Consider the following 27,653-nt stretch of genomic DNA (forward strand, 5'->3'; position numbering starts at 1 on the left):
GGGTTCCTCAGAAGGGAATTAAATTGGAAGCAAATGGAGGGAGGAAACTGGGTGGGAAAGGGAATGGGGAGGGGAGGGAGGAAGGGGATCAGGTGTAGGGGGAGGTGGTGAGGGAGGACCTGAGAGTGAATAGAAGGGGGGGCAGGGTGCATCTCTAGGACATGTCAAAGACCTGGAATGGAGGAGGCCCCAGGGAGTTCAAGGGTGACCCCAGAGCTGAGACTTCTAGCAGTAGGGAATATGGATCCTGAAGTGCCCAACTCCTGTAGCCAAGGAGGACTCCCAGTGGAGAGACATGAACTCACCCACAAAACCTTCAAACCAAAATTTGTCTTATCTACAAGAAATACAGGGACAAAGACAGAGCAGCAACTGAGGAAATAGCTAACCACTTGCTGGCCCAACTTGAGACCCATCCCATGGGCAAGAACCAATCTCTGACATTATTAATGATACTCTGCCATGCTTGCAGACCAGCGCCTACTAGCATAACTGTCCTCTGAGAGGCTATACCCATTAACTGACAAAAACAGATGCAGAGACCCACAGCCAAACATTAGTCTGAGCCCGGGGAGTCTTATAGAAGGGTTGGGGGGAAGAATTGAAGAACCCAGAAGGAATAGGGACTTCACAAGAAGACCAACAGAGTCAACTAAGCTGGGTCCTTGGGGGCTCCCAGAGACTGAACCACCAGGAAAAGACTAGCACAGACTAGACCTAGGAACCCCCACACATATGTAGCAGATGTGCAGCTTGGTCTTCATGTGGATGCCCCAACAACTGGAGCAGGGCCTACCCTGACTCTGTTACCTTCCTGTGAATCTTGTTCCTCTAACTGGGCTGTCTTGTCTAACCTTAATGGAAGAAGATGCACCTAATCCTGCAGTTATCTGAGGTACCAGGGTGGGTTAGTACCGATGTGGGACCTCCCCCTTCTTAGAGGTGAATGGGGAATGGTGGAGAGGCCATGGGTGGAGGGCCCTGAGAGGAAGAGGCTGCTATCGGGATATACGGGTAAATAATTAATCAATCAATTAATTAATTGGGGGAAAGAAAATCTCTTAATTATAAATTAGTCCTTTTCCTGAGGTTTTCCTTTTAGTGGATTCTAGGGGTGGAATTAGATGGTCAATAGGTGTATACATATTGGCACTATTATACCCACGTTTTTTGCAAAGACCAACTGGCACCCTCCCCAGCTCTACTCATAGACGGCAGGATCATCCCTTTCCTATCACTGTTTAAGTCACATTCCCTGGCTTGGGTTGGGAGAGTCCACTTCCTTTCCAAAGAGTTTCCACCAGGATCTTCTCTCCTAGAAGTCCCTTTACCCTAGAAAAGGACAGAAGTCCTGCAGCACTTAAGTAGCTACCAACACTGCAAGGCTACCTGACTCCAATCTTGGACTGAGACTTCCAACATGGATTCCATGTTCTCTCAGGAGCTTCCAGAAATCACAAGTGCTTAATCCAGAAATGTCCCTCTGCAGGGAGCCTCCCGGCCAGGAGAGTGTAGTGACAGGGCTTTAAAGTCTTTCTAGCTCTCTAACTGTACTAAAATGCTAATGGTAACTTCTAAAAAGACCTAAAAACTTTCTTGCTCTTTCTGAGGGTGAAAGACCACTGGCTTAAGTGATTAACACCTGTAGTCTAACAGCAGAGGATTAAGCAATGTGGCCTTTGTTCTATCTCAGCAGGAACTTTTAGCCTGAGGAAGTCACAGGAAGAAAAATGGACTAAAGCATTTGTTACTAAGTTGTAAAAAGTTTCCTATGAAAGCTATCTAAGGAGAAAAGCAGAAAGATCCTAAGTGCAGAAAGGGGGAAAAAATCTCTTATCTGCTTCTCATCTCTTTATCCTCGGTGCTTATACATCTTTCAAAATACATGATCACATGTTACAAAGTTCATCACAAGTTCACACACAAAATCAAATCATAAATTGAAATAGAAATTTACAACAGAGAATGTTTACATGCATATCCATTAGGAGTAATTATCTAACTAAACCTCCATTACCTGTCTCAGCTCCACAGGTTCACTGAAGGTTTTTAAAACCATAACTAAGTTATAAGTCAAGCTTTGTATAGATAAACTCAGTCAGTATTTTATCTTCTGTCCTAGCACCTATAATAAATTGTTAGTACCCCTTTCATGACCTTTGGTTGTTTTACAACCTCTTGGAATGTGCTCTGAGTAAAGAGAAAGTCTCGTTACTAACTAAGAGCAATTAATTCTTGACACTTGAGATACTGGCAGAGTTCTCACTGCAGTTTTGACTATTATAAAAGGACGTAATAGCAGTCCCACTATAAAAGAGCTTAATAATCACAGATATAATTTTAGGAATTCTTATAGGATCATCATTAAGACTTAAGTGATCTATTTGTCTATATAGCATCACTACTAGGCAGTACATCTTCATGGATATGCAGAGATGTGCTCTAAAGGGGTGAGCTATTACTTAGTCATTGTTATATATGTTTAACACAACAACAGGAAAGCATATTATTAGCTGGAATCTTTCCTAAAATGAATCCCTTACAGCCTTGCTTAATAAGGGCAAACCTGTCGTAGATTATATAATAATCTGAAGCAGGCCATCTCAGTTCAATCACCTGCCAGTTATTAACTTGTCCCATTATGGCTCCAGACATCCCTTTTATCATAGCCTTCCTGGACCCTACCCCAGAAAACACTGAGCTCAGAACTGTAGAGATGGAGTCCTCCCACCACCAGAAGCTATGCTTGAAAATAAAGAATAAGGTATAAAGAATCCATAAATAGATGTTATGTCTTTGTGTGTAAGGCATGGAGATGCGAGGTAATCACAAGAAACAAGACTTAGCCTGGCTTCTTGAGGGATGGAGGTTTTACATCAAACCCATCAGAATACATTTAAGCCAACTTCTACTTCACTGGAAAAAATATTGTTCATACTCCCTCAGCTGTGCTGTGTAACCTGCAGCATCTTACTATCAAGTCATCAATGATAACACTCAAACTCACAATGTCACTGCAAATACCTTCCTGAAGAGATCTGCTCTAAAGCAAATGCTTCTGGTAACTTAAGAAACTTGTTCATCAGGGCTGGAGAGATGGCTCAGCCATTAAGAGCACTGACTGCTCTTCCAGAGGTCCTGAGTTCAATTCCCAGCAACCACATGGTGGCTCACAACCATCTGTAATGGTATCCTATGCCCTCTTCCGGTGTGTGTGGAGATAGCTACAGTGAACTCATATACATAAAATAAAGAATTCTTTAAAAAGAAAAAAAGAAACTTGCTCATAAATGGCAGAAACAATGGTGTGGTTTGATCCATGGTCATATGACAGAATGACAGAGGTTGACTAGATTTGGGGTCTGCTCTACAGCAAGGAACTCATATGCCCTGTAAACCCAACCAATAGACTACAGCCAGAGCAGCCACCAGCCCTACTGGAAAAATCACAGTTCTTTTACTAATGGGCATGTTAAGGCTGCCAAGTTGTCTTCTAAACGGCTGTTTGTGGTGCTGCTGTCTGTCAGCTTTGTGCAGAACAGTTTCTTCTTGTAACAGTCAGAGGTAACTATAGAACTCATAACTGATCACAGTAATGGAATAAAAGTTGTCAGACGTAAGTGAGACATTTGTATCACTTCTGCCAAGGCAAACAAGGAGGACAAGACAGGGTAATGGGGGATGAACATGTTTGAAATAATTATGTGCATATATATACATATATATGTATATGTATGTGTGTGTCATAAGGAAATCTATTAACATGGTAATTAACATATACTAATAAAAAGTTTCAAAAATAGAATTCTGGGACTGTAAGAAACTTCTCTAAATTTTACACATCATCATCATAATATGTAAATAATAAATAAGCATGTATTGCTCACCTGTACCTGGTACTGTTTAAGCACATTTAATCTTTTTTTAATAATTTTTTTTTTATTTACTATATCTAAGTATACGGTAGCTGTCTTCAGACACAAGAAGAGGGTGTCAGATCTCTTTATGGATGGTTGTGAGCCACCCTGTGGTTGCTGGGATTTGAACTCAGGACCTTCAGAAGAGCAGTCGGTGCTCTTATCCGCTGAGCCATCTCTCCAGCCCCCACAGTTAATCTTTATAACAATATACAGATAGAGTCTATGATTAGTCCCATTTTACAGTTAAGGGAACAGAGAAGCAATTTGTTAAGCTGAGTGCTAATAGTGTAGCTGGGATTCCAATCCCAGCTGAAAGGCTTACAACCCAGAAGCCTGAAAACCTAGCACTTTGCACACTGTGATCCGCATGAGAAAGTGGGGCCTGAGGAGGCTCAGGCGTTCTCAAGAACAAGAAGCAGGTCCACCATGATCGTCTACCTAAGTGACCCAAAGAACTCCACTAGAGAGCTCCTACAGCTGATAAACAACTTCAGCAAAGTGGCAGGTTATAAAATCAACTCAAGCAAATCAGTGGCCTTCCTATACTGAAAGGATAAGCAGGCTGAGAAAGAAATTAGGGAAATGACCCCCTTCACAATAGCCTCAAACAGTATAAAGTATCTTGGGGTGACTCTTACCAAACATGTGAAAGATCTGTATGACAAGAACTTCAAGACTCTGAAGAAGGAAATGGAAGAAGACCTCAAAAAATGGGAAAACCTCCCATGCTCATGGATCGGTAGAATCAATATAGTTAAAATGGCCATTTTGCCTAAAGCACTATACAGATTCAATGCAATACCCATCAAAATCCCAACTCAATTCTTCACAGAGTTAGAAAGAACAATTATCAAATTCATCTGGAACAACAAAAAACCCAGGATAGCTAAAACTATTCTCAGCAACAAAAGAAAATCTGGGGGAATCAGTATCCCTGACCTCAAGCAATACTACAGAGCAATAGTGTTAAAAACTGCATGGTATTGGTACAGTGACAGACAGGAGGATCAATGGAACAGGATTGAAGATCCAGAAATGAACCCATACACCTATGGCCACTTGATCCTCGACAAAGAGGCTGAAAACATCCAATGGAAAAAAGATAGCCTTTTCAACAAATGGTGCTGGTTCAACTGGAGGTCAGCATGCAGAAGAATGCGAATTGATCCATCCTTGTCTCCTTGTACTAAGCTCAAATCCAAATGGATCAAGGACCTCCACATAAAGCCAGACACTCTGAAGCTAATAGAAACGAAACTGGGGAAGACCCTTGAGGACATCGGTACAGGGAGAAAGTTTCTGAACAGAACACCAATAGCATATGCTCTAAGAGCAAGAATTGACAAATGGGACCTCATAAAATTACAAAGTTTCTGTAAGGCAAAGGACACCATCAAGAGGACAAATCGGCAACCAACAGATTGGGAAAAGATCTTCACCAATCCTACATCAGATAGAGGGCTAATATCCAATATATATAAAGAACTCAAGAAGTTAGACTCCAGAAAACCAAACAACCCTATTAAAAAATGGGGTGCAGAGTTAAACAAAGAATTCTCACCTGAAGAACTTCGGATGGCGGAGAAGCATCTTAAAAAATGCTCAACTTCATTAGTCATTAGGGAAATGCAAATCAAAACAACCCTAAGATTTCATCTTACACCAGTCAGAATGGCTAAGATTAAAAATTCAGGAGACAGCAGGTGTTGGAGAGGGTGTGGAGAAAGAGGAACACTCCTCCACTGCTGGTGGGGTTGCAAATTGGTACAACCACTCTGGAAATCAGTCTGGCGGTTCCTCCGAAAACTGGGCACCTCACTTCCAGAAGATCCTGCTATACCACTCCTGGGCATATACCCAGAAGACTCCCCACCATGTAATAAGGATACATGTTCTACTATGTTCATAGCAGCCCTATTTATAATTGCCAGATGCTGGAAAGAACCCAGGTATCCCTCAACAGAAGAATGGATGCAAAAAATGTGGTATATCTACACAATGGAGTACTATTCAGCCATTAGAAACAATGAATTCATGAAATTCTTAGGCAAATGGATGGAGCTAGAGAATATCATACTAAGTGAGGTAACCCAGACTCAAAAGGTGAATCATGGTATGCACTCACTAATAAGTGGATATTAACCTAGAAAACTGGAATACCCAAAACATAATCCACACATCAAATGAGGTACAAGAAGAAAGGAGGAGTGGCCCCTGGTTCTGGAAAGACTCAGTGAAACAGTATTCAGCAAAACCAGAACGGGGAAGTGGGAAGGGGTGGATGGGAGGACAGGGGAAGAGAAGGGGGCTTACGGGACTTTCGGGGAGTGGGGGGGCTAGAAAAGGGGAAATCATTTGAAATGTAAATAAATTATATTGAATAAAAAAAAAAAAGAAAAAAAAAAGAAGCAGGTCCACTGTTTGATTCACCAGTGCAATAAAATGTGGAAGCACCCTGCATGGCGTGGGGGGGGGGGGGGGAGAGATCAAAGGAGCCACAGTTCTTAAACTGGCAAACTCAATAGAACTTGAACGAGATGCTCTTCTCTGCTAGAAGCTTCAGGTTTTGAAGAAGTCTTCAACTATAATGTTATTTATTTATTTATTTATTTATTTATTTATTTATTTATTTATTTATTTATTATTTCCCCTCTCATTTTTCCCCTGAGAGCCTCAGTAAGTATCCCAAACTAGCCTCAAATTGATGATTCCCATGTCATAGGCTCCTGAGAGCTCAGACTACAGGATGAGCGTCACCAGTGCTCTGCTAGCTGTTTTTAAATAATTAAGAAAACTATAAATAATTTCTGATTTGACATTACTAAAACCTGGGAATGAGAGAGAATTTACCCCATCCCCCTCCCACACACACACATACCTCATTGCAACAAATCTAAGAAAAAGATCCCATGGAAGTCAGTCAAAGGCCTGCATGTCTTTAATCAAAGCCTTGTTCTTCCTTGGCATTTGTTCCTCATTATAAAATTAAGGCACAATCAATACCTTTCATGAGTATAAAGTGTGGTAATATCTATGCATGTCAGTTACAGCCTGCTTAGTCACAAGCACACACACACACACACACACCAGTGCACACACACACACACACACACACATACACACACACACACATGTGCATGCAGATAAGAGTCGATCAAGATTAGTTCCCTTCTTCCCCTCTCTATCCCAAATCCCTAAGGAAAGCTTTTCCAAACATCAGTTTTAAAATTAGCACCGTAGGGCCAGGGATGTGGCTCACTTGGCACAGCCTTGGCACAGTGCTGGCTTCCCAGCAATTCATAAATTCCATGAGGTAGCACACCTGCAACTCTGGCATTTGGGAGGTTGGTCTGAGAGGACCAGAAGCTCACAGTCATCATCTGCAGCAGCTCAATGAATAGGAAGCCGGCCTAGGATATACAAGACCCCGGACTCAAAAGATAAAATATCAAGCAGTGTGCTGTGAGGGACACATGTCACTGATCATTTATCAACATTCACAGAATGTACATTTAGAATGAATCCAAATGTAAACCACAGACCTGGGCCCACAATAGTGGTTCGGCCATTGTGGCAAACATCTGCTCACACTAACCCAAGAAGTTAATTATATGGAAATTATATATAAATATACAATATTATTATTTTAATAGATTTTTATTTATGTGCATGAGTATTTTTCTTGCTTGGATGTGTGTAGACTATGTATGGGCCTGCTGCCTGTGGAGAGCAGCAGATTCCCTGGCACTGCAGTTAGGAATGGTTGTGAGCTACCTTGTGGTGCTGAGAACTGAACCCTGGGCCACTGCAAGAGCAGCAAGTGTTCTTAACCATTAAGCTATCTATCTAGCCATTCGAAGTTTAGTAGATTTTAAAACTGACCTGTTGAGGTTTGGTCTGTTGCTGTGTACCCTAATGCTAAGTGCAGGCCTATTGTGGTTGCCCTGGTACTGTTTGTAGTCTCATGTTAATTCTGATTCCTCAAGTGGGGCTGGCCCAACAAGGAGGAGATCACATTCTCAGGTGATTTCATGTGAACCTTCCCCCCATTTTAACTGGTCAAAGGCTGGAGTCTGTGATTGAGAGAAAGGTGAGGCTAGAGGTTTTAGAGAGGGAGAGAGAGACAGGAGGAGAGACGAGGAGACTGAGGTAGATGGAGGAAGAGGAAGGGGAGGGGGAATAAAGATGGAACAGAACCACATGGCCCAGAGAATTCTCATGAAACAAGGGGTCTTATAGCTGGGGAATAAATTAGTATAGTGTTAAATCTGCCCAATCTAGGCTTGCAGCTAATAAATACTGTCACCGAGTTGTGTGTTTTTGCATAGGCATATTGGGGTTGGAGAATTACCACAACACAGGCCCCTCAAGACCTGGTTGTCCCTGAGACAGGATGTGACTTTGCCCCTTTGTGACTTTGTTATTTCTGATTGGTGAATGTAGATGCCGACAGCCAACAGCAGGGCAGAAGAGTCGGAGGTGGAGTTTAGGGTTCCTGGACATAGGGTTGAAGGAGGAGAACCACGAAGGGAAGAAGGTGGAGAAAACAGTTGGCTGAGTCAAAAAATAACCGCCCTGTGGGTTGGCTCACTGGAGTTCAGAGTAGGGCAGACGAAACATGGCATAGTATATAATGAGATTATTAGCTGGGAAATAGATATAATAGCATAAAAGACAATATCTGACCAGCTCTTGTGCTGGTTAAGGCTTATTGTAGATAGAAAATTTGAATGTGAGGAGTCGCCATCTTTGTCCCCAGTCAGACAAGACAGGCCACGCCAGGTACTGAGCTATCTATCCTAAGTGTAAGACCTCGGGGGACGCAGACAACCGAGCTGCGGGCTGCCGCCTGCACCTAGGAACTGGGAAAACAGTGGTACCTCCCTGGGCCACCAGACGCGGGTACTCTGCCCTGCAGAGAAGGTAGAGTCACCATCTTTGTCCCCAGCAGGACCAGACAGGCCACTCCAGGTACTGAGCTATCCCGAGTGTAAGACCTCGGGGGATGCAGACAACTGAGCTGAGGGCTGCCGCCTGTGCCTAGGAACTGGGAGAGCAGCGGTTCCTCTGAGGGCCAGCCTGACATGGGTACTCTGCCCTGTAGAGAAGGCGGAGTCGCCATCTTTTTCCCCAGCCAGACGAGACAGGCTACCCCAGGCACTGAGCTATCCTGAGACTAGGACCTCTGGAGTCGCAGGCAACTGAGCTGCTGGCTGCCGCCTGCGCCCAGGAACTGGGAGAGCAGTGGTTCCTCTGTGTGCCAGCCAGGCATGGAGCTGGTGCCCTGAGGGATCCCCGCTGCTATCCTTGTTCTCTGACAGAGCAGACAGGCAGCACTAGGTTCAGTCCACAGAGACAACCCAAGCATAGCATTGCTTGGGGCAGGACGCACCAGGGCTCCAACAGCACCCAAGAGGAGGGCAGCACATCAGCAATCTCTGGCAGGGGAAACCCAGCCATCCAATGTTACGGAAATATCCCTACAGCCTCACAAGAGGCTCAAACACCAGCCAGAGACAACACTAACTAACACCAGAGATAACAAGATGGCAAAAGGCAAATGCAGGAATGCTACTAACAGAAATCTAGGCAATATGGCAGTGTGTGAACCAAACTCTCCAACATCAGCAAGTCCTGATTATGCCAACACACCAGAAAAACAAGATTTGGATTTAAAATTGCTGGTCATGATGCTGCTAGAAGAACACAAAAAGGACATGAATGAATCTCTTAGAGAAATACAGGGGAACATGAATAAGCTAGAAACCCATATAATGGAAACACAAAAATCACTTAAAGAAATTCAGGAGAATAAGGTTCAAGAGATAGAAGCCAATAAAGAAGAAACGCAAAAAAAAACTTAAAGAAATGCAGGAGAAAGTGAGTCAAATGGCAGAAGTCATGAAAGAGGAAACACAAAAAATCTCTTAAAGAAGTAAAGGAAAATACAAACAAACAAATGAAGGAACTGAGCAAAACCATCCTGGATCTAAACACAAAAGTAGAAACAACTAAGAAATCACAAAGAGAGACAACTTTGGAGATAGAAAAGCTTGAGAAGAAATCAGGGGCCATAGATGCAAATATCAAAAACAGAATACAAGAGATGGAAGAAAGAATCTCAGATGCCGAAGATACTATAGAAACCATTGACCCAACAGTCACAGAAAATGCAAAATGCAAAAAGGTTGTATCCCAGAACATCCAGGAAATCCAGGACACAATGAGAAGATCAAACCTAAGGATTATAGGTATAGATGAGAGTGAAGATTTACAACTGAAAGGGCCAGCAAATATCTTCAACAAAATTATAGAAGAAAACATTCCCAACTTAAAGAGAGAGATGCCCATGAATATACAAGAAGCCTACAGAACTCCAAACAGACTGGACCTGAGCAGAAATACCTCCCATCACATAATAATCAAAACCCCAAATGTACTAAACAAAGAAAGAATATTAAGGCAGTAAGAGAAAAAGGCAAAGTAACATATAAAGGAAGACCTATCAGAATCACATCAGACTTCTCACCAGAGACCATGAAAGCTAGAAGATCCTGGACAGATCTCATGCAAACTCTAAGAGAACACAAATGTCAGCCAAAATTACTATACCCAGCAAAACTCTCAATCACCATAGATGGAAAAACCAAGATATTCCATGAAAAAACCAAATTTACACAATATCTTTCCACAAACCCAGCTCTACAAAGAATAATAGTAGGAAAACTCCAATACAAGGAGGGAAACTACACCCTGGAAAAAACAAGATAGTTATCTTCTTTCATCAAAGAAGATATAAAAGAAGATAACCACTCAAATATAAAATTAACATCAAAAATGACAGGAAGTAATAATGACTGTTCCTTAATATCTCTTAACATCAATGGACTCAATTCCCCAATAAAAAGACATAGACTAACAGACTGGATAAAAAAACAGGACCCTACATTTTGCTGCATACAGGAGACACAACTCAGTGTCAAAGACAAAACCTACCTTAGAGTAAAAGGCTGGAAGACAATTTTACAAGCCAATGGTCTCAGGAAATGAGCCAGAGTAGCCATTCTAATATCAGATAAAATTGACTTTCAACCTAAAGTCATCAAAAGAGACACAAAAGGACACTTCTTGCTGGTCAAAGGAAAAAAATCCACCAAGAAGAACTTTCAATTCTGAACATCTATGCACCAAATGCAAGAGCACCCTCATTTGTCAAAGAAACTTTACTAAAGCTCAAAGTACACATTGCACCTAACATAATAATTGTGGGTGACTTCAACAGTCCACTCTCTTCATTGGACCGATCAGGAAAACGGAAACTAAGCATGGACACAGTAAAACTAATTGAAGTTTTGGACCAAATGGATTTGACTGATATTTATAGAACATTTCACCCTAAAGCAAAAGAATATACATTTTTCTCAGCACCTCATGGTACCTTCTCCAAAATCGACCATATAATTGGTCACACAACAGATCTTAACAAATATAAGAAGATCAAACAAATCCCATGCCTCCTATCAGTTCACTATGGAGTAAGAGTGGCCTTCAATAGCAACAAAAACAACAGAAAGCCCACATACACATGGAGGCTGAACAATACTCTACTCAATGACACCTTGGCCAAAGAAGAAATAAAGAAATCAGAGACTTTTTAGAATTTAATGAAAATGAAGACACAACATACCCAAATCTATGGGACACAATGAAAGCAGGGCTAAGAGGAAAACTCACAGCCCTGAGTGCCTCCAAAGAGAAAATGGAGAGAGCATACACTAGCAGTTTAACGATACACCTGAAAGCCCTGGAACAAAAAGAAGCCAATTCACCCAGGAGGAGTAGAAGACAGGAAATCATCAAACTCAGGGCTAAAATCAATCAAGTGGAAACAAAGAGAACCATACAAAGAATCAACGAATCCAGGAGCTGGTTCTTTGAGAAAATCAACAAGATAAATAAACCCTTAGCCAAACTGACCAAAGGGCACAGAGAAAGTATCCAAATTATCAAAATTAGGGGGATATAACAACAGAAACTGAGGAAATTCAAAAAATCATCAGATCCTACTACAAAAGCCTATACTCAACACAACTGGAGAATCTGGAGGAAATGGACAATTTCCTAGACAGATACCAAATACCAAAATTAAATCAGGACCAAATAGATCATCTAAACAGTCCCATAAACCCCTAAAGAAATAGAAGGGGTCATAGAAAATCTTCCAACCAAAAAAAGCGCAGGACCAGATGGTTTCAGTGCAGAATTCTATCAGACCTTCAAAGAAGACCTAACACAAATACTCTTCAAACTATTCCACAAAATAGAAACAGGAGCACTACCCAATTCCTTCTACCAAGCCACAATTACGCTGATACCAAAACCACACAAAGATCCAACAAAGAAAGAGAACTTCAGACCAATTTCCCTTATGAACATCAATGCAAAAATACTCAATAAAATTCTTGCTAACCAAATCCAAGAGCACATAAAAAAAGATCATCCACCATGATCAAGTAGGCTTTATCCCAGGGATGCAGGGTTGGTTCAATATACGGAAATCCATCAATGCAATCCACTACATAAACAAATGCAAAAAAAAAAAAAAAAAAAAAAAAAACACATGGTTATTTCATTGGATGCATTGGATGGGGGGGGGGGAGTATTTGACAAAATTCAGCATCCTTTCATGCTTAAAGTCTTGGAAAGAACAGGAATTCAAGGCCCATACCTAAACATAGTAAAAGCAATATACAGCAAACCGGTAGCCAGCATCAAACTAAATGGAGAGAAACTTGAAGCAATCCCACTAAAACCAGGGACTAGACAGGGCTGCCCTCTTTCTCCTAATCTTTTCAATAATGTACTTGAGGTACTTACTCCGGCAATTTGACAACACAAGGAGGTCAAAGTGATACAAATTGGAAAGGAAGAAGTCAAACTATCATTATTTGCAGATGATATGATAGTCTACCTAAGTGACCCAAAAAACTCCACTAGAGAACTCCTACAGCTCATAAACAACTTCAGCAAAGTGGCAGGTTATAAAATCAACTCAAGCAAATCAGTAGCCCTCCTATACTCAAAGGATAAGCAGGCTGAGAAAGAAATTAGGGAAATGACACCCTTCACAATAGCCACAAACATTATAAAGTACCTTGGGGTGACTCTTACCAAACATGTGAAAGATCTGTATGACAAGAACTTCAAGACTCTGAAGAAGGAAATGGAAGAAGACCTCAAAAAATGGAAAAATCTCCCATGCTCATGGATCGGCAGGATAAATATAGTTAAAATGGCCATTTTGCCAAAAGCAATATACACATTCAATGCAATACCCATCAAAATCCCAACTCAATTCTTCATAGAGTTAGAAAGAGCAATTTTCAAATTCATCTGGAATAACAAAAAACCCAGTATAGCTAAAACTATTCTCAACAACAAAAGAACTTCTGGAGGAATCAGTATCCCTGATCTCAAGCAATACTACAGAACAATAGTGTTAAAAACTGCATGGTATTGGTACAGTGACAGGCAGGAGGATCAATGGAACAGGATTGAAGATTCAGAAATGAACCCACACACCTATGGCCACTTCATCCTCGACAAAGGGGCTGAAAACATCCAATGGAAAAAAGATAGCCTTTTCAACAAATGGTGCTGGTTCAACTGGAGGTCAGCATGCAGAAGAATGCGAATTGATCCATCCTTGTCTCCTTGTACTAAGCTCAACTCCAAATGGATCAAGGACCTCCACATAAAGTCAGACACTCTGAAGCTAATAGAAATGAAATTGGGGAAGACCCTGGAGGACATCGGTACAGGGGGAAAGTTCCTGAACAGAACACCAATAGCGTATGCTCTAAGATCAAGAATTGAAAAATGGGACCTCATAAAATTACAAAGTTTCTATAAGGCAAAGGGCACCATCAAAAGGACAAATTGGCAACCAACAAATTGGGAAAAGATCTTCACCAACCCTACATCAGATAGAGGGCTAATATCCAATATATACAAAGAACTCAAAAAAGTTAGACCCCAGAAAACCAAATAACCCTATTAAAAAATGTGCTACAAAGCTAAACAAAGAATTTTCACCAGAAGAACTTCAAATGGCTGAGAAACATCTTAAAAAATGCTCAACTTTGAGCCAGGCGGTGGTGGTGCACGCCTGTAATCCCAGCACTCTGGAAGGCAGAGGCAGACGAATTTCTGAGTTCGAGGCCAGCCTGGTCTACAAAGTGAGTTCCAGGACAGCCAGGGCTATACAGAGAAACCCTGTCTCAAAAAAAAAAACCAAAAAAAAAAAAATGCTCAACTTCATTAGTCATTAGGGAAATGCAAATCAAAACAACCTTGAGATTTTACCTTACACCAGTCAGAATGGCTAAGATTAAAAATTCAGGAGACAGCGGGTGTTGGCGAGGATGTGGAAAAAGAGGAACACTCCTCCACTGCTGGTGGGGTTGCAAACTGGTACAACCACTCTGGAAATCAGTCTGGCGGTTCCTCCGAAAACTGGGCATGTCACTTCTGGAAGATCTGGCCATACCACTCCTGGGCAAATACCCAGAGGATTCCCCAGCATGTAATAAGGATACGTGTTCCACTATGTTCATAGCAGCCCTATTTATAATAGCCAGAAGCTGGAAAGAACCCAGGTATCCCTCAACAGAAGAATGGAGGCAAAAAATGTGTTATATATACACAATGGAGTACTATTAAGCCATTAGAAACAATGAATTCATGAAATTCTTAGGCAAATGGATGGAGCTGGAGAACATCATACTAAGTGAGGTAACCCAGTCTCAAAAGATCAGTCATGGTATGCACTCACTAATAAGTGGATATTAGCCTAGAAACCTGGAATACCCAAAACATAATCCACACATCAAATGATGTCCAAGAAGAACGGAAGAGTGGCCCCTGGTTCTGGAAAGACTCAGTGTAGCAGTATAGGGCAAAACCAGAACAGGGAAGTGGGAAAGGGTGGATGGGAGAACAGGGGGAGGGAAGGGGACTTATGTGACTTTCGGGGAGTTGGGGGGGGGGGCAGAAAAGGGGAAATCATTTTGAAGTGTAAATTAAAAATATATTGAATAAAAAAAAATTTGAATGTGTCTTTTATCCAGGAACTCAATGGTTAAAGGCAGGGTAGAAACCCCAGATTTGGGATTAAATATTTCTACAACCCTTACCATTAAGTCCTCCTTTAACATGTCTCATGAGTTAGATTGAATGGATTTTCCTCTGGACCCTCAGCCACAGAGAAGAACAAGACAAGATAGAGCAGGCTGGCCCATCTCATTCCTGAGGTCTGGGAGCCAGCCCTGATTTTAGCAGGTTTTACAGCTCCCTCCATCCCAGGTGCCTGCTAAGCACCACCCGGTCTCTCCAGCCCCAGGATGTGCCCCCATGCTGACCTCCACTGGAATGCACAGCTGGGCGGTATTGGTTAATGCAGGCCCTGCCGCAGTGTGCAGTGTGGCTCACCGAGTCTAATGGTATTAGGAAATGTGAAACTTAATCTGCCTCCTTGCACAGTTTGGCTGTGGAGAGCAAGGGTGCAGTGTGTTGGGCAGCAGAGTTAAAAACGGTTCAACTTCTTACTCAAAAACAAAATCTCGGAGGTCAGTCTCCCAAATGTCACAAGCCTGAAATAACCCAAATGCCTGATTCGTTGTCTGATTGAATAGTCATGCAGGAGGATGGTGTCTTCTGCAAACCAGACCAGAGCCCATGTAAAGCTCAACATGGTGATGTCGGCAGTCCCAGTGCTCTTTTTTTTTTAATTTATTGATATATTTATTTACATTTAAAATGATTTCCCCTTTTCTGGACCCCCACTCCCCGAAAGTCCCATCAGTCCCCTTCCCTCCCTCGGTTTTCCCACCCAACCCTTCCCACTTCCCCGTTCTGGTTTTGCCTTATACTGCTTCACTGAGTCTTTCCAGAACCAGGGGCCACTCCTCTGTTCTTCTTGTACCTCATTTGATGTGTGGATTATGTTTTGGGTATTCCAGTTTTCTAGGTTAATATCCACTTATTAGTGAGTGCATACCATGATTCATCTTTTGAGTCTGGGTTACCTCACTTAGTATGATGTTCTCCAACTCCATCCATTTCATGAATTCATTGTTTCTAATGGCTGAATAGTACTCCATTGTGTATATATACCACATTTTTTGCATCCACTCTTCTGTTGAGGAATACCTGGGTTCTTTCCAACTTTTGGCAATTATAAATAGGGCTGCTATGAACATAGTGGAACATGTATCCTTATTACATGCTGGGGAATCTTTTGGGTATATGCCCAGGAGTGGTATAGCAGGATCTTCTGGAAGCGAGGTGCCCAGTTTTCGGAGGAACCGCCAGACTGATTTCCAGAGTGGTTGTACCAATTTGCAATCCCACCAGCAGTGGAGGAGTGTTCCTCTTTCTCCACATCCTTGCCAACACCTGCTGTCTCCTGAATTTTTAAACTTAGCCATTCTGACTGGTGTAAGGTGAAATCTCAGGGTTGTTTTGATTTGCATTTCCCTAATGACTAATGAAGTTGAGCATTTTTAAGATGTTTCTCCGCCATCTGAAATTCTTCAGGTGAGAATTCTTTGTTTAACTCTGTACCCCATTTTTTAACAGGATTGAAGATCCAGAAATGGACCCACACACCTATGGCCACTTGATCCTCGACAAAGGGGCTGAAAACATCCAATGGAAAAAAGATAGCCTTTTCAACAAATGGTGCTGGTTCAACTGGAGGTCAGCATGCAGAAGAATGCGAATTGATCCATGCTTGTCTCCTTGTACTAAGCTCAAATCCAAATGGATCAAGGACCTCCACATAAAGCCAGACACTCTGAAGCTAATAGAAAAGAAACTGGGGAAGACCCTTAAGGACATCGGTACAGGGAGAAAGTTTCTGAACAGAACACCAATAGCATATGCTCTAAGATCAAGAATTGACAAATGGGACCTCATAAAGTTTACAAAGTTTCTGTAAGGCAAAGGACACCATCAAAAGGACAAATCGGCAACCAACAAATTGGGAAAAGATCTTCACCAATCCTACATCAGATAGAGGGCTAATATCCAATATATATAAAGAACTCAAGAAGTTAGACTCCAGAAAACCAAACAGTCCCAGTGCTCTTACAGAGAGACACCAGGCAGAGACAGAGCGTCCAGCTAGCGCTGGGCCCGCTAGCCAGGGCTGAGTCAGACTCTCTCAATACAATGGAAGTAAGGCCTAACACGTAAGGTTGACCTCTGACCTCCACACAGGCATCTGCCATGTGCCTAAACACCACACACACACACACACACACACACACACACACCACAGTGACATAAAATAAAACCAGGAGCTGGAGAGTTGGCTCAATAGCTAAGAGCATTCATTGGCTTCTCTTCCAAAGAACCCAAGTTGAGTTCCCAGAACCAACACTGGGCTGTCCCAGTGACCTGTAACTCCAGTTCCAGAGGACCCAGTGATTTCTTCTGGCCTCCATAGACAACTGCACTCATATGCCTATACCTCCACACAGGTGCACATCCATACATATAATTTAAAATAAAATAAATCAGCCAGTAAATGTAGGCCTGCTTGCAGTCTAGAAAATGCAGCATATTCACTCCAAGTGTAATGTACACAAATTCAATGCACACTGTGGCATCGCTGAGCCCTGGATGAAAGACCCTTCCATGGAAAACGCACTGACACACATGTCTTGTCACCAGCTGGCTAGTGAAGCTGAGGCACCCTTGCTGGGTTGTGCTTTGTCCAGCTCAGCCAATGCCAAGACACCCTTCATGCCATCTTGATCCAGAGGCACTGAGTAGGCAGACCAGGCTGTGAACAGGCATCGCTGTCCGAGTTTCAATCCCACTCACTCCTCAGCCCTGGAGGAACCTGGCAGTTCTGTGAAGGCTTGTGTAAGCCTGCATTATTAACGACAGCAGGGACACACTAAGATTAAAAAAAGCACTGCAATTGCCCCACCCTGACTAGCTTTGGAACATCACATGTCAGTGTTTCTGATTTAATTTCCCTGGGTAGAGCTCAGTCCTCTTGATTTAAAAGACCTCCAGGTGACTCTAATGAAGACACTGGGCTGGAGAACCATTGCTATGAACAGCAGGAAACCTCATCTTCCTCTTCTGTAAGTATAAGAAGAAGCGAAAGAAGCTTTAGCATCCAAAGACTGAAGTCAGGTTCTTGGGTCTGAGAAAACCGCAGGATTAGGGGGTCTCTGTGTCAGAGTAAGGAAAGCAGGCAGGACTGCAGCTGAGGAGCTCCCTCCAGCATCAGCACCAGCGACAGACCCAGTGTGAGATGACCGGGCAGGGCTGGTGCAGAGGAGACAGGGAGATGAAGGCAGAGAGGGTAGAGAAGGCAGGACGCCTCAAATGTGACATCACCAGGGTCAGCTTTCCCTGAGCATGCTGGCTAACCATTCCCTATGGAAAATGTTCACAAAAAAGTTGGTAGCTTCTAGAATTAGCAATTTGACAGAAAAAAAAATCTAAAATGAAAGAAATCAACCTAAAGCTTAACTAGAATTTTATGTGAAAGACAAAGGCTGTATGTGTTCATATACACATGCTCAGACATACAGATATACACACATACAAACATACACAGAGACACACACACACAAACAAACAGCTTAATTACTCACAAGGCTGGTTTTCCTTGCTTTAGTCTCCCAAAGTGTATGGGACGATAAACCATGATGATAACGTGTAACATATCATACTCTAGCTTGTCTTTCATTGTAGACAGAGTCTGTGTCAGAACATGTACTAAGGGTAAGGTATTAACCACACTCCTTACTTTTTGTCTGTGGAAAGAATTTCAACCTGTAATTTCAAGATGAAATGGACATGGGTATATGTGGGTTTAGTAACAGCCCTTATAATCATTTCTTACAAAATAATTATTTAAAAGTCTAGGAACTAAAGGTCTACTTGCTTTGTTTTCAGCAACACGCAAAAATGAACCTAAGACCTTCGAGTCTATAAATTAAAAGACACACACAAAGTCTAGTTGCCCTCTGTGTTTCTTAGGTACTAATTACTTCTTGAAGATTTTCCAGTGAAGTATTGAAATTTTCCTACACTCCCTTAGAATGTGCTTTAACTTGCTCACGGACCTCAGTCTTACCCTGTTATCCCCAGCCTTCTGATTGAGGAAAGGAACCTGCTCTGATCTATTCAAGAACAACAGCAACAACAAAAGTAAATCTTTTAAAGGAAAAAAAAAACAGTTAATTCCTATTTTTAATAAAATGTGTTTTTTAAATTATTATAAATCATGGTGTTGTGAACATATGCTCTTTAGCTCATCTCTCTGTAGACATTTCATGGATGAATCTGTACTAAGTCTAAGCTATTGACTAAACTCCTCACTTTTTATCTGCAGAAAGAACTTCAACCTGCGATTATAAACGGGTGTGTTGTCTGAGCTTTCTCAGCCTCGAGGTACAGCTTTTGTTGCAGTTATTCCTGTTTTAATCAACGGAGGCTCCCACTGTCCACTCCCCAGCTAACGCATCATCCTAAAACCTACGACTTGACCTCCCAAATTCAGATCTCACAAATCACAGGGCTCACAGTTCAGCCATGCACGAGGTCACACTGGGCAGCCTGCGAGTGCCAATCTTCAATAGAAAGCATTGTGACTACAAATCCATGCCATGGGCTCACACAGTTGTTGTCATTCGCTAAGCTAGCTGTTAGCGAATACTAGAGCAGGGAAGACAGGAGTTAGGACCCAGGACCTTCTTACCAGTATTTCCCATGGGCTGTGATCTCCACATGCTCTGCTGGACCTAACACCAAAGGAACTCTCACAGCCCCAGATCAGGAAATGTCTCTTTGTTGGAAGGATAAATGAAGACCACAGTTCCTAATAAAGCAATTCATCAGCCATCAATGGATGAGGCCACAGACCATCTGTAACACACCAGTCCACAGGGCGCCACACACTGTGACACCACACTCATCTCCCTCCTCGCTGGAACCATTAAATCAACACCACATGGGTTTTATGGCCAAATGAGAAAGATGGAAATGGATTCCATGTGGGGCTCTTGAAAGATAATACAAAAAAAGTACAAAGCTGGTCAGAAGTCTTGCTTGAGGAAATTTCCCGGAGACCCTAGCCTGCAGCCAAACACCAAGCCCAGAACACACTGGGAGCTGATTGTCCAAATGGAGCCTTGCATAGGTATGTGTTTCATTTAGTTTACTTCTCCATAGTGTCTTAATAATCTGGAAGACCAGATAACACCAGACTGTGGTGGTGCTGGCCTGGCTACAAGGCAAACAAGGGGTGAATGGGAGGTGTGACGTCATGTCAGGTTCCTTGTTTGCTATCTAAAATAGTCAAATGGCCACTCGACTCCCGCCCTTCTACTGACGCAGAGCCTTCCAGTCAACTCTGAATCTCCAGTCAGTACCTCCCACAGCAGCTGTTCCCCTCATCCCACAGAGTCTAAAGGCTCAGAGCCCCAGCTACTTTCATATTTAAGTCAAATCACTCCAATAAACACTGTGTGGTTTCATTCAGATCTTTTGTACGAAAGCAGACACTAAGTCAGCAGAAGCCACAGGCAGCAGATCCAAGTCACACTCCGTGACATGTGGTGAGCAGTTGTCCCATTCCATAAGATGGAGAACACATTCAAAGAAGAGGCCGCTAAGTGAGCAAAGGTAAAGAAAGCAGGGGAACGGGCTATCGGCTCTGCAGTTAGCAATGGGTTGTTGAGGCTGGGGGACTGGTCCTCATGCTGCACAGCCTTAAATGATGTTGAGTTCTTTAAGGGCCCATTTTTATACCACCTGTGATATTACTGCTTCCACTCTCACTGAAATCCTTCACATGTGTTAACACCGGTGAAATGGCTCCCCTGAGATGCTCTAAAACCTGGTTGTCCCCCTGGAAAGATTTTTCTTTCTGCCATGGTAGAAGACCATAAGTTTACTTGAACCCACCACAGGGTGTTCACCCCATGCTATATATACTTGTCTTGAAGGCAGGGGAACTAAGCTGTCTGTGGCAGATAGTAGGCTTTCAATGGATGGACAGAAAAATTAAATCAAGTTACTGTATCTTTAACATTTTTGTCAGAACAAGAAAACACATGGTACAACTTAGATGCTGGCATGATTACAGGTTACAAAAACACTGTAACTTAGTTTCTTCTTTAAAGAAAGAGAAGAGGAACACGGGACACACACACAGGGGGAGACAGAGACAGAGACAGACAGACAGAGAGAGAGAGAGAGAGAGAGAGAGAGAGAGAGATCATCCCTGTGCCTTATAGCTCTGGTATTCACTTTCTCTGGTGACAAACTTAGCCAGCTCACAGACAGCACAAATCCTTGAGCGCTGACTGTCACTGAAGACATAATCTAGATTCACAGCCTTGATAATCCAAGGATGGAATGATGGATTCAAGCCAGTGCATTAGCTTTCAGTATGCAAAAATGTGTAACTCCATATTTTCAAAATTAACTGCATGTGTATGAGGTAAAGCAGGCCTGTTTGGGTAGTAATTGGAGCGGGGGGGGGGGGGGGGGATCTTCAGTTATTTGAGGAAGGCAACCTTACCATGGCTGTGGGATAGAGAAGCGGAGAAAAGCAGGGGAAGGTTCCAGCAACGAGCAGGGCTCAGGTCTTTATTAGGGGGATGAGCGGGACTATGTGCTTTGGGGATTCCCTTTGGGGTGTAAGATTGACTTTTCCCCTTCTCTCCTCTCCAGGCTCTTCTTGTCCCACCATTTCCTGGTCACCAACCAGCTGACCAAGCAAGCCTTCTGCCCTTCCTTAACTCACCATGTCAGCTCCGGAGTCTCTCAGTCTGTGAAGCCTCTCTTTCCAACCGGCCAAGCCCCCACTGCCCCACTCTCTGCCTAAATCCTGCTGTGTCCTCCCAGGTCTCCCTCTCCCGGAGCAACTTTACCTGCTCACGGGGAATCTAGCAGCACTGTACCACTGTAGGCTTTTCATCACGATGGAAGCCTTTTTAAACATTTCTCTCTTCTCCCCTGGCTTGTAAGCATCTTCAAGATAAAGGCCAAGACTCGTTTGCTCACTTAGGTTTTTCCAAGGTTGGCACTGGTATTGTACAGAGAAACTCAACAAGTATTAGTGGAATAAATGACCACAAAGCATCAAAGCTGTGATGGCCACTGTCCGTAGGGGAGGAGAGGAGGAAGACATGCCCCGCAGGGCTCAATGGCCTTGTCTCAGTTACTGAGATCAGACTTAAGATGCTGTGACCCCGGAATTTCATATTCTCAACAAACGCGTAGCCCTGATATTGAAGCAGTTGCTACAACAAAGCAAAATGCAAAGTAACAAAATTATTCACCCCCTTACACATTTTTTTCAGAAACTAGTAATAGGCTTCTCCAATTCTGGAATCCAAAAGAGTCACATGATGTCTCTGTGCCAGTCCCACTGCCTTTAATCTTCGATACCAATCTCTTTCGGTCTTATTTATTCATGGACCTGTTTTTCGGGCAACTCAAGCCATGAGAAGAATCAAGAAAGAACCAGGCTGTCAGTCAGAGATGACAATGCAGTGGTGGGCTAGTGTCTACTCTTCCCAGTCAGAGCGACCGGAAGGAACTCACATCATGTATTCACTTTTCTTTTCCACTGTTATGCAATACGCCATAGTTTTGCTTCTTTCCAGCCTTCTTCACACCTGTATGATCCCTCTATCAAAGAACTCATCACTGAAAATAGCCATGCCGTGTACCGGGCACAAATGTCCAGCAAGGTAAGAGTTAATGCCCTCATTTTATTCTTATCTCCAGGCTGGCTTGACTAAAGTGTCATTGTAGCCTGGGTTGTAAATTACTTATAACATGTTGGGATGGCTGATGTATCAGTGTTATCTTTTGGTTTATAGAATGAAGCAGAAACATCTACCATGTTATCACAGAGGGGAACACGCACATAAGACAGAAGAAAAACATTGCCCGCTGCACTGTCCAGGAAGTAGGGCTCTTACTTTCACAGAAAAGACAAACCAGGCTTCTGGGTTCTGACAGGAAGCAGGACATGTTCAACATCATTTCCACATTGGGCCAAAACGACTAAAGTCTGTTGATCTATTGTTAACAAACAGAAGACTTGCGCTAAAGAGGAAGGCACACCCTGAGATGAGATGCCAGGGCATGGGTCTCAGGGACAGAGGTGTGATTCCTTATTTCAAATGAAGGCAGCAGTGCATCTGTAAGCACTGAACAGAGATAATGTTTGAGAGAGAGCAGAGCCGCAGCCCAGGGTGCTGGATCAGTGTTAGGCCTAGAGTGTTTATCTACTCCGTCTCTAGGGGCCAGACAGGAGATTAAAGCTGGGATGGCAAAGGACATGCAACCTGAGCAGTCTTAGGATGATGCCCCAAAAAATCTTGTTATGGCTCTTTTAATACACATTCCCAAATACCACCAACCCTATGAAAACAGATAAGCCTAAAAGAAAAAAAAAATGAAATGGCCAACTAGGTTTGCTTTCTGCAAAAACTTACAAACAAGGGGCAGGAATACTGTGTCAAGTGTTTGCTTACTTGGCAAAATCCCAGTCCTCAGCCTGAAGTCAGTAGTCTAGTGCACAGCTCTCTCCTATCTTGATGGCCAGGTTTCAAAGCCCTTTGAAATAGTGCTACAGTCGTGGAGGTAAAAGGAGGCACATCACAGACAAAATATAGACAACCAAGATTCCATCTGGGAGTGGGGGTTTTGCTTGCTTTTAACAGCACTCCCCCCCCACACACACACCTGCACCTCAAAGGCCTCTGTTTGAGTCTCTCACCAAGTTGCACAAAAGCAATGGAGTCACTTGAATAGAAGGGTCAGGTTGCAAGCTGTGTGCTTTGGAAGTCACAAGCCCTGTTCAGACCACCCAGCTCTCAAGAAAGAGGGAGTTACATCAGATTCAGACAAGATAAGAGAGTGCCCTCCTGTGTGACCCGGCCCAGAAAGACAGCCTTTCTAGGGAGTTCCTTGATCAGGCCCTGGAAAAGAGTGGATGTGCACTCTGAAATAGTGGCATTTGTCTAACTCAATATACCAGTGATCCTGGTCTTTGTGAGAGTAAATTTTAGGAGATACAATTAACATTTTTAAAGAAAAGCACTAAAATAAATCTTCATGCCTACCCCCCCCCACACACACACAGATTTCATACTTCCTGTTTGCATCTAGAAATCAGAGCCAGTTAATGTTAGAACAATAATACCCAGACTTGGTGCTGTGTGTACAGCTCATAAGGAGGGTTGGCTTTTGACCCCAGGGTAAAAGAGAAAGGAAGAAAGTCAGTGGACCTACCTCCTTTTATTAACAGAGGAGGAAGGGAAGTTTGGGGCATTCAGGTGGCTAGTCTAAGGCTCAAACTGGACACGTTGTGAAAACAGGGACTCTGACCAGGCCATTTATGTTGTTCTTTTGGATCGCTTTGGAGCAAGCGCTATGCCTAGCCTGAGGAGAGAACAGGAAAGGGGCCTTGATAAGCACAGCCTGCTTACTTTCTGCTGCAAACATTGAACGCCAGAAAACACAGGGATGGGTTTGGAGGCTGTGCTACCTTCCATATGTTGTCACATGAGGACTTCAGCATGAACTGCCATTTCATGTTCAGTCACTGGGAGTTGGCCTAAGACAAACTCAGTTTCTAGGAATAGACTCCAGCACTCTTCCAGGAAATCCAGCTTCCTTCAGCCTAGCTAGCTCCAGTGTCACAGCATCCCCAGAGAGTGAATAGCACCCCCAGAAAGAAGGTTTCCAAGACCAGCCAGGCTGTGAGGCGGCAGGCAGGCTGTGCAGACCAACACCTAACAATGTATCCCATGACCTGCACACAAGTCACTTGGCTCATGGCAACCGAGAGGTAGACCAAGGGGAAGGAGGTGAAGTGTGTTAGACAGCCCTGGGCTGACACTCAAGAATGCACGTTCATGTTGTACCCAATGCATGTGCAGCGTCAGCTTAAGTTCAGGCTTAGTACCTGGACATGATGTCTGATATAAACCAAGTGCCTGACAAGAACTGCCAGGAACAGCATACAGAATGCTGACTCAAGGGCTGTGTCACCCTCATCAGATTGACCTGAGGAGATTTCTGGCCCCATATTGGGTCTAAAAACCTTTCATGGTAAAAGCTAAAAATCTTAACTTCTCACCAAGTTTCAAAGGAGTCAGCCTGTCTCTGCCTATCTCTGCCTGTCTCTGTCTCTCTCTCTGTCTCTCTCCCTCCCTTCCCCCCTCCTCCTAAGACAGTCTTGCTATGCTCCTCAAGCTAGCCTTGAACTTGTGATCCTCCTGCAGACAGATGACCGAACTAACCTACATTAAGTTTTGAGGATCTAGAATGAAGAGTAAGAGATTGTCTAAAATTATACAAAAGGCATTTTATCGGGTGGACAGGCACACAGAGATGCTAACAGGAAACTTCTCAAGCTTTGGAAGATCCAGGAAGGTCATGATTTACCAGAGCAGAGGCTTGAGGAGCAGCTGGGTCTCTCCCTGGGTCTGCAAAGCAGCCCTGGAGAAGTTCATCTCTCCAGCAACATTGCCACCCACAAACACTACCCAGGCCTTGAGATGCTCTAAGCTTTGTAATGCCCATCACTCATCCACACTGAATGCCATCGTCAACAAAACAAAATAGAACCCAGAAACTAAAACTAAATGATGTGAGAGTGATTTCTGTGACCCGGATGGAAACTTCCCCAAAATTATTACTACAGCACTGAAGTTTCTGGACCACAGCTCAGCCTATACACCAGGCAAGCGCGTGTCAGAACAATGACCATTTGCCTTTCATCACTACAAACCAAGGCTCCCACTTTAAAACAGCATATCCCAAGGTAATTAGGCCCTGCAAAGGTTCCCAGAGACCACCCACGCTCTAGATCTTTAGACCCTGAGGATATTATCTGACCTGGTAATTTTGCATCATTTCTTTTGGTCATTTCCTTTAGCTGAGAGAAAGTACTCTAACTTCAGGGAAATTTTCACAGAAATGTAAAGCGGTTACTTCCTTGGTGTGTGCCCCTGCGGGTGGAATCAGAAGTTACATGGAGGTGGGGAGGCCAGGTCCACCCCCGGCATTTGGTTTGGTAACAAGCAAGCACCCGCCTTCTGAGTTAACAGATTTAAAGTTTTTCAAGCTGCCGGGCAGCCTTCGCTCACAACTGCTCACAACTGCTCACCTCTAGGACACTCTGCTGACAGAACCAAGAGCAAACAATCATGGGAAGTAGGTACTTACAGGTAGTGGTTTTCTTTCCAAGCCAAGGCTGGCCACCTTTGGAAGTGGAGGGCTGGACGCTAAGCTCTTTAATCAGGCTTAAAGAGTTGTCAGAGGAAGAGGAAGCAAAAACATCCCATCCAAGGAGGAGAGCTGAGATTCCAGTCGTCCAAGTCAGCTGAGTTTAGGCGTTGTTTGTCCTAAAAATCCATTCACCCACATAAACAAATAGGTAGAGAATTGGAGTTCCCAAACACACTGTGCGGGTCTCCTCCAATGCTGCTGCCGTAGCTCTGAAAACTTAACTTCCCTAGTGCCAAGTTTCTGGACTCCCCCGGGAAGGCGTGTTGAGGAAGGCGTGGCAAGGATGCCGGCAACTGTTTGCCGGGAGCCCGACTTCCCTGGCGGGGAGCCCCAGCTCCCAACCCTTCTGCTAGTTGGTCAACGGGGCCAAAACTGAGCCTTTGTTAATAGGTCGGGCGCTTCTCTTCCCAGCTTCCTTCCTCAGTATTAGCACTGGAAGAACTGAAGCAGTCTCTCCCGACAGCAGCACGCGATCGCGCGCGCGCGCGCACACACACACATACACACACACACACACACACACACACACTCACGCACACAGGCACACACACAGACAGGGATTCACTCTGACACCCGTGCACAAAGGCTCGTGCTGCAGGAACACACTCACACAGACTCTTCAAACACACCTTTCCCTGCGGCTCTTCTCTAGGAAGCAGTTCCGGCACTAAAAGGTCTCTATTCAAATTCAGAGGTCACGCTCAGCTTTGAGAAGGGGTGGGGGAGGGGACTGGCCCTTTGAACTTTTGTTGTAGGTTTTAAAGGAAAGGATACAAGAATGGATCTAGATTCTAGGAGTCTAACTTGTAATAAAAACTACTTAGCTCTTCCTTACCAAGTATTTCATCTGTCTGCTCAGGTCTGCACCCAGAGGTACCCTCTCCACAATGATCCTTTTGACTAGTTGCTTAACTATTTAAGAAGCTGCTTCCGGGTAATTTATTCCCACCAGAAGGAAAAGCAGTCCACATTCTGATTGAACTTCTCAAGGAGCCGTCATTGACAAGTTGGAGCAGGACCTCAGTAGGGGAAGCGGCCTGTGGAGACTTGTTGAAAACCTAGCCTAAAGCAAAGGGGAGTGCAGACCCAAAAGACACAAAAACCACAGTGGTTTGAGGATGGAGGTGGGGGAGTCAAGAGAGGGTATGTGGAGAAATGAACACAAGGCACGTAACATACATGTTCCACAAGGTAATCATGAATCGCATTGTTTATCATGATAAAATAGATCTGTCCAATTCCACATGACAACATTACCAAGTCTCCCTGATTTGGAAAGCAGGGTGGAAAAGAAGGAGGAAATTACAAGAGCAGAAAAGTCATTTTAAAATGATGCAAAAGAAGAGAGAGAAACAATTCTATTGCTTTTAAACCCACACTGTGTGT

General features: G+C 43.5%; 1 protein-coding gene across 1 annotated transcript in view; it reads right to left on the minus strand.

Annotated features, from left to right (window-relative positions):
• Positions 1-26,603, minus strand: part of Frem1 (FRAS1 related extracellular matrix 1) — a 162,139-nt gene extending 135,536 nt beyond the window's left edge. Inside the window, exon 1 of the mRNA XM_052176688.1 lies at positions 26,205-26,603. The gene's annotated coding sequence lies outside the window, so the exon portion shown is untranslated. The remainder of the gene's footprint in view (positions 1-26,204) is intronic.
• Positions 26,604-27,653: the final 1,050 nt, after the last annotated feature.

This window comes from Apodemus sylvaticus, chromosome 3 (genome assembly GCF_947179515.1).
Source record: "Apodemus sylvaticus chromosome 3, mApoSyl1.1, whole genome shotgun sequence".
Taxonomy (NCBI): Eukaryota; Metazoa; Chordata; class Mammalia; order Rodentia; family Muridae; genus Apodemus; species Apodemus sylvaticus.